This window comes from Zophobas morio, unplaced genomic scaffold, assembly GCF_036711695.1.
Source record: "Zophobas morio isolate AGI-343-1 ecotype UQ-CSIRO unplaced genomic scaffold, CSIRO_AGI_Zmor_V1 ptg000708l, whole genome shotgun sequence".
NCBI classification, from domain to species: domain Eukaryota; kingdom Metazoa; phylum Arthropoda; class Insecta; order Coleoptera; family Tenebrionidae; genus Zophobas; species Zophobas morio.
Window position 1 is genome coordinate 37,667 of NW_026972811.1, and position 10,959 is coordinate 48,625.

The following is a 10,959-nucleotide window of genomic DNA, read 5'->3' on the forward strand; positions in this document are numbered from 1 at the left end:
AAAAGTTCAAGAAAACACTTCAAAAGTGACGTTTCTGAAGAATTTTAACAGTTTTCTTGTATCTACGAACGCCAGAATGCATAAAATTGACCTAAACGTCTCCTTTTCCTATTCTGAGTCGATTCTGCATGCTTTAAGTGTGTTTGGTGGCTCAGAACCATCAAAAAACGTTGAAATATAGTTCAAATTCAATAAAAATCGACAAAAATACAGTTTCTAGCTAAAATTTGATGTTTTCGTTGCACTTTCCGAGCCCGTAGGGTATCTGATTGGCTTAAAAGTACAAGAAAACACTTCAAAAGTGACGTTTCTGAAGAATTTTAACAGTTTTCTTGTATCTACGAACGCCAGAATGCATAAAATTGACCTAAACGTCTCCTTTTCCTATTCTGAGTCGATTCTGCATGCTTTAAGTGTGTTTGGTGGCTCAGAACCATCAAAAAACGTTGAAATATAGTTAAAATTCAATAAAAATCGACAAAAATACAGTTTCTAGCTAAAATTTGATGGTTTCGTTGCACTTTCCGAGCCCGTAGGGTATCTGATTGGCTTAAAAGTACAAGAAAACACTTCAAAAGTGACGTTTCTGAAGAATTTTAACAGTTTTCTTGTATCTACGAACGCCAGAATGCATAAAATTGACCTAAACGTCTCCTTTTCCTATTCTGAGTCGATTCTGCATGCTTTAAGTGTGTTTGGTGGCTCAGAACCATCAAAAAACGTTGAAATATAGTTCAAATTCAATAAAAATCGACAAAAATACAGTTTCTAGCTAAAATTTGATGGTTTCGTTGCACTTTCCGAGCCCGTAGGGTATCTGATTGGCTTAAAACTACAAGAAAACACTTCAAAAGTGACGTTTCTGAAGAATTTTAACAGTTTTCTTGTATCTACGAACGCCAGAATGCATAAAATTGACCTAAACGTCTCCTTTTCCTATTCTGAGTCGATTCTGCATGCTTTAAGTGTGTTTGGTGGCTCAGAACCATCAAAAAACGTTGAAATATAGTTCAAATTCAATAAAAATCGACAAAAATACAGTTTCTAGCTAAAATTTGATGGTTTCGTTGCACTTTCCGAGCCCGTAGGGTATCTGATTGGCTTAAAAGTACAAGAAAACACTTCAAAAGTGACGTTTCTGAAGAATTTTAACAGTTTTCTTGTATCTACGAACACCAGAATGCATAAAATTGACCTAAACGTCTCCTTTTCCTATTCTGAGTCGATTCTGCATGCTTTAAGTGTGTTTGGTGGCTCAGAACCATCAAAAAACGTTGAAATATAGTTCAAATTCAATAAAAATCGACTAAAATACAGTTTCTAGCTAAAATTTGATGGTTTCGTTGCACTTTCCGAGCCCGTAGGGTATCTGATTGGCTTAAAAGTACAAGAAAACACTTCAAAAGTGACGTTTCTGAAGAATTTTAACAGTTTTCTTGTATCTACGAACGCCAGAATGCATAAAATTGACCTAAACGTCTCCTTTTCCTATTCTGAGTCGATTCTGCATGCTTTAAGTGTGTTTGGTGGCTCAGAACCATCAAAAAACGTTGAAATATAGGTCAAATTCAATAAAAATCGACAAAATTACAGTTTCTAGCTAAAATTTGATGGTTTCGTTGCACTTTCCGAGCCCGTAGGGTATCTGATTGGCTTAAAAGTACAAGAAAACACTTCAAAAGTGACGTTTCTGAAGAATTTTAACAGTTTTCTTGTATCTACGAACGCCAGAATGCATAAAATTGACCTAAACGTCTCCTTTTCCTATTCTGAGTCGATTCTGCATGCTTTAAGTGTGTTTGGTGGCTCAGAACCATCAAAAAACGTTGAAATATAGTTCAAATTCAATAAAAATCGACAAAAATACAGTTTCTAGCTAAAATTTGATGGTTTCGTTGCACTTTCCGAGCCCGTAGGGTATCTGATTGGCTTAAAAGTACAAGAAAACACTTCAAAAGTGACGTTTCTGAAGAATTTTAACAGTTTTCTTGTATCTACGAACGCCAGAATGCATAAAATTGACCTAAACGTCTCCTTTTCCTATTCTGAGTCGATTCTGCATGCTTTAAGTGTGTTTGGTGGCTCAGAACCATCAAAAAACGTTGAAATATAGTTCAAATTCAATAAAAATCGACAAAAATACAGTTTCTAGCTAAAATTTGATGGTTTCGTTGCACTTTCCGAGCCCGTAGGGTGTCTGATTGTCTTAAAAGGACAAGAAAACACTTCAAAAGTGACGTTTCTGAAAAATTTTAACAGTTTTCTTGTATCTACGAACGCCAGAATGCATAAAATTGACCTAAACGTCTCCTTTTCCTATTCTGAGTCGATTCTGCATGCTTTAAGTGTGTTTGGTGGCTCAGAACCATCAAAAAACGTTGAAATATAGTTCAAATTCAATAAAAATCGACAAAAATACAGTTTCTAGCTAAAATTTGATGGTTTTGTTGCACTTTCCGAGCCCGTAGGGTATCTGATTGGCTTAAAAGTACAAGAAAACACTTCAAAAGTGACGTTTCTGAAGAATTTTAACAGTTTTCTTGTATCTACGAACGCCAGAATGCATAAAATTGACCTAAACGTCTCCTTTTCCTATTCTGAGTCGATTCTGCATGCTTTAAGTGTGTTTGGTGGCTCAGAACCATCAAAAAACGTTGAAATATAGTTCAAATTCAATAAAAATCGACAAAAATACAGTTTCTAGCTAAAATTTGATGGTTTCGTTGCACTTTCCGAGCCCGTCGGGAATCTGATTGGCTTAAAAGTACAAGAAAACACTTCAAAAGTGACGTTTCTGAAGAATTTTAACAGTTTTCTTGTATCTACGAACGCCAGAATGCATAAAATTGACCTAAACGTCTCCTTTTCCTATTCTGAGTCGATTCTGCATGCTTTAAGTGTGTTTGGTGGCTCAGAACCATCAAAAAACGTTGAAATATAGTTCAAATTCAATAAAAATCGACAAAAATACAGTTTCTAGCTAAAATTTGATGGTTTCGTTGCACTTTCCGAGCCCGTAGGGTATCTGATTGGCTTAAAAGTACAAGAAAACACTTCAAAAGTGACGTTTCTGAAGAATTTTAACAGTTTTCTTGTATCTACGAACGCCAGAATGCATAAAATTGACCTAAACGTCTCCTTTTCCTATTCTGAGTCGATTCTGCATGCTTTAAGTGTGTTTGGTGGCTCAGAACCATCAAAAAACGTTGAAATATAGTTCAAATTCAATAAAAATCGACAAAAATACAGTTTCTAGCTAAAATTTGATGGTTTCGTTGCACTTTCCGAGCCCGTAGGGTATCTGATTGGCTTAAAAGTACAAGAAAACACTTCAAAAGTGACGTTTCTGACGAATTTTAACAGTTTTCTTGTATCTACGAACGCCAGAATGCATAAAATTGACCTAAACGTCTCCTTTTCCTATTCTGAGTCGATTCTGCATGCTTTAAGTGTGTTTGGTGGCTCAGAACCATCAAAAAACGTTGAAATATAGTTCAAATTCAATAAAAATCGACAAAAATACAGTTTCTAGCTAAAATTTTATGGTTTCGTTGCACTTTCCGAGCCCGTAGGGTATCTGATTGGCTTAAAAGTACAAGAAAACACTTCAAAAGTGACGTTTCTGAAGAATTTTAACAGTTTTCTTGTATCTACGAACGCCAGAATGCATAAAATTGACCTAAACGTCTCCTTTTCCTATTCTGAGTCGATTCTGCATGCTTTAAGTGTGTTTGGTGGCTCAGAACCATCAAAAAACGTTGAAATATAGTTCAAATTCAATTAAAATGTTTCACGAGATTAAATCACTAGATGACTGCCTCTCTCTGCAATTAAATATAAATCGTGTGTATAATTGGTCTATCCACAATCATCTTCCCTTGAATAAAGATAAATGCTTTATTAAAACCTATAGCAGGAAAGTTTTTTCAATTTTGTTTGATTATGTCTTGAATGGATTTGTCTTGCATAGACCGGAATTTATTCGCGATCTGGGAATTACGTTCGATAGCAAACTCAACTTTATTGAACATATTAGAAAAATATCTGAATCAGCATATAGGTGTTTGGGATTTGTCATTCGAAATTCTAGTTATTTTCTTCACGTTTCCACTACTAGATCATTGTATTTTGTTTATGTCAGGTCTCGATTGGAATATTGTTCTGTTGTGTGGAGTCCAATTTACAAAGTTCATGTTACAGCGTTGGAAAGAACACAGAGGCGTGCTTTAAAATATATGGCCTATAAAATTGATGGAGTTTATCCCTGTAGAAGTATTTCGAATGATATCCTAAACGATCGCTTTCAGGTTCAAAGCTTGGTAGAAAGGAGGAAATACGCTTATGTTATATTCTTGTATAAAATAGTCAATTACAAAATTAAATGTCAAGAATTGGTAGAAATGCTAAATATAAGAATTCCCAGAAAGAATTTACGACAAAAAACAATCTTTGAACAAAAATTTCCTAGAACCAATATATTGAAATCTGCTCCTTTCTACCAAATGCTGGAGTGTTACAAGGATTTCGAAAAAAAGGTTGACGTTTTCTACTGCAAACTGTCAGATATAAAGAAAAGTTAAATTTAAAGAGAATATAGTGCTGAATTAAAATAAGTAAAACTATATATTCTTCCAATTCTTTTCGTTGACTTTTATCTTAATTTTAATTCTTTGGTTATTTGGTTTTGTTTTCGTTTTTGTTAATCATTGTGCCTAGTTTAGATCGGATTTATGATATTGCCTCTTGGTAATTGGGCCTTAAGCCTGTCAAGAGGATTCATTAATAATAAAAAAAAAAAAAAAAATAAAAAAAAATCGACAAAAATACAGTTTCTAGCTAAAATTTGATGGTTTCGTTGCACTTTCCGAGCCCGTAGGGTATCTGATTGGCTTAAAAGTACAAGAAAACACTTCAAAAGTGACGTTTTTGAAGAATTTTAACAGTTTTCTTGTATCTACGAACGCCAGAATGCATAAAATTGACCTAAACGTCTCCTTTTCCTATTCTGAGTCGATTCTGCATGCTTTAAGTGTGTTTGGTGGCTCAGAACCATCAAAAAACGTTGAAATATAGTTCAAATTCAATAAAAATCGACAAAAATACAGTTTCTAGCTAAAATTTGATGGTTTCGTTGCACTTTCCGAGCCCGTAGGGTATCTGATTGGCTTAAAAGTACAAGAAAACACTTCAAAAGTGACGTTTCTGAAGAATTTTAACAGTTTTCTTGTATCTACGAACGCCAGAATGCATAAAATTGACCTAAACGTCTCCTTTTCCTATTCTGAGTCGATTCTGCATGCTTTAAGTGTGTTTGGTGGCTCAGAACCATCAAAAAACGTTGAAATATAGTTCAAATTCAATAAAAATCGACAAAAATACAGTTTCTAGCTAAAATTTGATGGTTTCGTTGCACTTTCCGAGCCCGTAGGGTATCTGATTGGCTTAAAAGTACAAGAAAACACTTCAAAAGTGACGTTTCTGAAGAATTTTAACAGTTTTCTTGTATCTACGAACGCCAGAATGCATAAAATTGACCTAAACGTCTCCTTTTCCTATTCTGAGTCGATTCTGCATGCTTTAAGTGTGTTTGGTGGCTCAGAACCATCAAAAAACGTTGAAATATAGTTCAAATTCAATAAAAATCGACAAAAATACAGTTTCTAGCTAAAATTTGATGGTTTCGTTGCACTTTCCGAGCCCGTAGGGTATCTGATTGGCTTAAAAGTACAAGAAAACACTTCAAAAGTGACGTTTCTGAAGAATTTTAACAGTTTTCTTGTATCTACGAACGCCAGAATGCATAAAATTGACCTAAACGTCTCCTTTTCCTATTCTGAGTCGATTCTGCATGCTTTAAGTGTGTTTGGTGGCTCAGAACCATCAAAAAACGTTGAAATATAGTTCAAATTCAATAAAAATCGACAAAAATACAGTTTCTAGCTAAAATTTGATGGTTTCGTTGCACTTTCCGAGCCCGTTGGGTATCTGATTGGCTTAAAAGTACAAGAAAACACTTCAAAAGTGACGTTTCTGAAGAATTTTAACAGTTTTCTTGTATCTACGAACGCCAGAATGCATAAAATTGACCTAAACGTCTCCTTTTCCTATTCTGAGTCGATTCTGCATGCTTTAAGTGTGTTTGGTGGCTCAGAACCATCAAAAAACGTTGAAATATAGTTCAAATTCAATAAAAATCGACAAAAATACAGTTTCTAGCTAAAATTTGATGGTTTCGTTGCACTTTCCGAGCCCGTAGGGTATCTGATTGGCTTAAAAGTACAAGAAAACACTTCAAAAGTGACGTTTCTGAAGAATTTTAACAGTTTTCTTGTATCTACGAACGCCAGAATGCATAAAATTGACCTAAACGTCTCCTTTTCCTATTCTGAGTCGATTCTGCATGCTTTAAGTGTGTTTGGTGGCTCAGAACCATCAAAAAACGTTGAAATATAGTTCAAATTCAATAAAAATCGACAAAAATACAGTTTCTAGCTAAAATTTGATGGTTTCGTTGCACTTTCCGAGCCCGTAGGGTATCTGATTGGCTTAAAAGTACAAGAAAACACTTCAAAAGTGACGTTTCTGAAGAATTTTAACAGTTTTCTTGTATCTACGAACGCCAGAATGCATAAAATTGACCTAAACGTCTCCTTTTCCTATTCTGAGTCGATTCTGCATGCTTTAAGTGTGTTTGGTGGCTCAGAACCATCAAAAAACGTTGAAATATAGTTCAAATTCAATCAAAATCGACAAAAATACAGTTTCTAGCTAAAATTTGATGGTTTCGTTGCACTTTCCGAGCCCGTAGGGTATCTGATTGGCTTAAAAGTACAAGAAAACACTTCAAAAGTGACGTTTCTGAAGAATTTTAACAGTTTTCTTGTATCTACGAACGCCAGAATGCATAAAATTGACCTAAACGTCTCCTTTTCCTATTCTGAGTCGATTCTGCATGCTTTAAGTGTGTTTGGTGGCTCAGAACCATCAAAAAACGTTGAAATATAGTTCAAATTCAATAAAAATCGACAAAAATACAGTTTCTAGCTAAAATTTGATGGTTTCGTTGCACTTTCCTAGCCCGTAGGATATCTGATTGGCTTAAAAGTACAAGAAAACACTTCAAAAGTGACGTTTCTGAAGAATTTTAACAGTTTTCTTGAATCTACGAACGCCAGAATGCATAAAATTGACCTAAACGTCTCCTTTTCCTATTCTGAGTCGATTCTGCATGCTTTAAGTGTGTTTGGTGGCTCAGAACCATCAAAAAACGTTGAAATATAGTTCAAATTCAATAAAAATCGACAAAAATACAGTTTCTAGCTAAAATTTGATGGTTTCGTTGCACTTTCCGAGCCCGTAGGGTATCTGATTGGCTTAAAAGTACAAGAAAACACTTCAAAAGTGACGTTTCTGAAGAATTTTAACAGTTTTCTTGTATCTACGAACGCCAGAATGCATAAAATTGACCTAAACGTCTCCTTTTCCTATTCTGAGTCGATTCTGCATGCTTTAAGTGTGTTTGGTGGCTCAGAACCATCAAAAAACGTTGAAATATAGTTCAAATTCAATAAAAATCGACAAAAATACAGTTTCTAGCTAAAATTTGATGGTTTCGTTGCACTTTCCGAGCCCGTAGGGTATCTGATTGGCTTAAAAGTACAAGAAAACACTTCAAAAGTGACGTTTCTGAAGAATTTTAACAGTTTTCTTGTATCTACGAACGCCAGAATGCATAAAATTGACCTAAACGTCTCCTTTTCCTATTCTGAGTCGATTCTGCATGCTTTAAGTGTGTTTGGTGGCTCAGAACCATCAAAAAACGTTGAAATATAGTTCAAATTCAATAAAAATCGACAAAAATACAGTTTCTAGCTAAAATTTGATGGTTTCGTTGCACTTTCCGAGCCCGTAGGGTATCTGATTGGCTTAAAAGTACAAGAAAACACTTCAAAAGTGACGTTTCTGAAGAATTTTAACAGTTTTCTTGTATCTACGAACGCCAGAATGCATAAAATTGACCTAAACGTCTCCTTTTCCTATTCTGAGTCGATTCTGCATGCTTTAAGTGTGTTTGGTGGCTCAGAACCATCAAAAAACGTTGAAATATAGTTCAAATTCAATAAAAATCGACAAAAATACAGTTTCTAGCTAAAATTTGATGGTTTCGTTGCACTTTCCGAGCCCGTAGGGTATCTGATTGGCTTAAAAGTACAAGAAAACACTTCAAAAGTGACGTTTCTGAAGAATTTTAACAGTTTTCTTGTATCTACGAACGCCAGAATGCATAAAATTGACCTAAACGTCTCCTTTTCCTATTCTGAGTCGATTCTGCATGCTTTAAGTGTGTTTGGTGGCTCAGAACCATCAAAAAACGTTGAAATGTAGTTCAAATTCAATAAAAATCGACAAAAATACAGTTTCTAGCTAAAATTTGATGGTTTCGTTGCACTTTCCGAGCCCGTAGGGTATCTGATTGGCTTAAAAGTACAAGAAAACACTTCAAAAGTGACGTTTCTGAAGAATTTTAACAGTTTTCTTGTATCTACGAACGCCAGAATGCATAAAATTGACCTAAACTTCTCCTTTTCCTATTCTGAGTCGATTCTGCATGCTTTAAGTGTGTTTGGTGGCTCAGAACCATCAAAAAACGTTGAAATATAGTTCAAATTCAATAAAAATCGACAAAAATACAGTTTCTAGCTAAAATTTGATGGTTTCGTTGCACTTTCCGAGCCCGTAGGGTCTCTGATTGGCTTAAAAGTACAAGAAAACACTTCAAAAGTGACGTTTCTGAAGAATTTTAACAGTTTTCTTGTATCTACGAACGCCAGAATGCATAAAATTGACCTAAACGTCTCCTTTTCCTATTCTGAGTCGATTCTGCATGCTTTAAGTGTGTTTGGTGGCTCAGAACCATCAAAAAACGTTGAAATATAGTTCAAATTCAATAAAAATCGACAAAAACACAGTTTCTAGCTAAAATTTGATGGTTTCGTTGCACTTTCCGAGCCCGTAGGGTATCTGATTGGCTTAAAAGTACAAGAAAACACTTCAAAAGTGACGTTTCTGAAGAATTTTAACAGTTTTCTTGTATCTACGAACGCCAGAATGCATAAAATTGACCTAAACGTCTCCTTTTCCTATTCTGAGTCGATTCTGCATGCTTTAAGTGTGTTTGGTGGCTCAGAACCATCAAAAAACGTTGAAATATAGTTCAAATTCAATAAAAATCGACAAAAATACAGTTTCTAGCTAAAATTTGATGGTTTCGTTGCACTTTCCGAGCCCGTAGGGTATCTGATTGGCTTAAAAGTACAAGAAAACACTTCAAAAGTGACGTTTCTAAAGAATTTTAACAGTTTTCTTGTATCTACGAACGCCAGAATGCATAAAATTGACCTAAACGTCTCCTTTTCCTATTCTGAGTCGATTCTGCATGCTTTAAGTGTGTTTGGTGGCTCAGAACCATCAAAAAACGTTGAAATATAGTTCAAATTCAATAAAAATCGACAAAAATACAGTTTCTAGCTAAAATTTGATGGTTTCGTTGCACTTTCCGAGCCCGTAGGGTATCTGATTGGCTTAAAAGTACAAGAAAACACTTCAAAAGTGACGTTTCTGAAGAATTTTAACAGTTTTCTTGTATCTACGAACGCCAGAATGCATAAAATTGACCTAAGCAGATCATTTGTAGAGCACAGTAAGGTTCAAAAAGATCTGAATATTATAAATGATTGGTGTGATGATTGGCTTATACCTATAAATAGAGATAAGTGTAATATTTTGCGCCTTGGCCGCAAAAATCCCAACTTCCCATATTGCATTGGAAATCAGTGTATCTCTTCTAAAGATTGTCAAAAAGACCTTGGTGTCATCATAACTAAAGATTTAAGCTGGTCTGTTCAAGTCGCATCTATTGTTAAGCGTGCCAATTCATTGAGTTATATTCTGTTTAAAGCATTTAGTCGTCCGAGTTCTCAAATATTTTCAAAGATCTATAAGACATACGTTCTCCCAATTTTAGAATTTGCAAGTGTCATCTGGTCACCATGGCTTATTCGCGATAAAGATAACTTGGAAAAAGTTCAGAGACGCTTGACGAAAAAGGTGACAGGTTTTAAAAGGTTATCGTACAGAAACAGACTGGATCGTTTAAATTTTCAGAAATTGGAATTCAGAAGAAGGCGAAATGATTTAATATGGAGTCACAAACTGATTCACGACAACACAAACATCTGTGAGAAACTTTTCAAATTTAATAAAAATAAGCAACTACTAGGGCATAAGTTAAAATTAAATAAAGATAAGTTTAGGATATCCTGTCGTGAATACTTTTTCCCAAATAGAGTTTGCGAAGATTGGAATAGATTACCAGAAGAAATCGTAGACACGGCAAGCAAAGAGGTATTTAAAAACAAGTTGGACTTATATATTGAGGAATTTCTGTCTTAAGATATTTTATAAAATTTTGAAAATTTATTTTTGTGGGAGCATAATAGATGGCAATCTCTGCTCTAAAAATTTAATAATAATAATAATAATAGCCATGACGATATACAACGCTCTAGGCCCGTGCCATTATTACACATCTTAGCAGGCGAAGGGGGTACACCGGCCTAAGAGTTTAATGGCTTTATAGTGATTCTACTCATATTCAGATGGCGATGAAGTTGGTAAGTCAGAAATGGCATAACACAATTTGTGTGTGTCTCAGCTAGTCTCTTAGGCCCGAATATTCTCTAGCCCCGTGGAACGTTTATGTGTTATCCTGACTGTGTTGAAAAATTTACCAGGATGTCTACTTGGACATTGACAACTCCACCATCATATTATAATTAACATTTATACAAAATATTGTAAACATGAAAGCTTGAATAAATCTATTTGATTTAAAATTCGGAAATTGATATGTTTTCATGTAATTAAACGAAAAATTGAGCAAGGTTGGTTGCATACTAC

The 10,959-nt window shown here is 34.8% G+C and overlaps 1 long non-coding RNA gene across 1 annotated transcript; it reads left to right on the forward strand.

Moving 5' to 3' along the window:
- The first annotated feature begins 10,539 nt into the window (after positions 1-10,539).
- LOC135121789 (uncharacterized) lies at positions 10,540-10,903 on the forward strand. The gene is made up of 2 exons (XR_010279121.1): positions 10,540-10,673; positions 10,727-10,903. It is a non-coding gene; the product is annotated as an uncharacterized LOC135121789 (long non-coding RNA).
- The last annotated feature ends 56 nt before the right edge of the window (positions 10,904-10,959 follow it).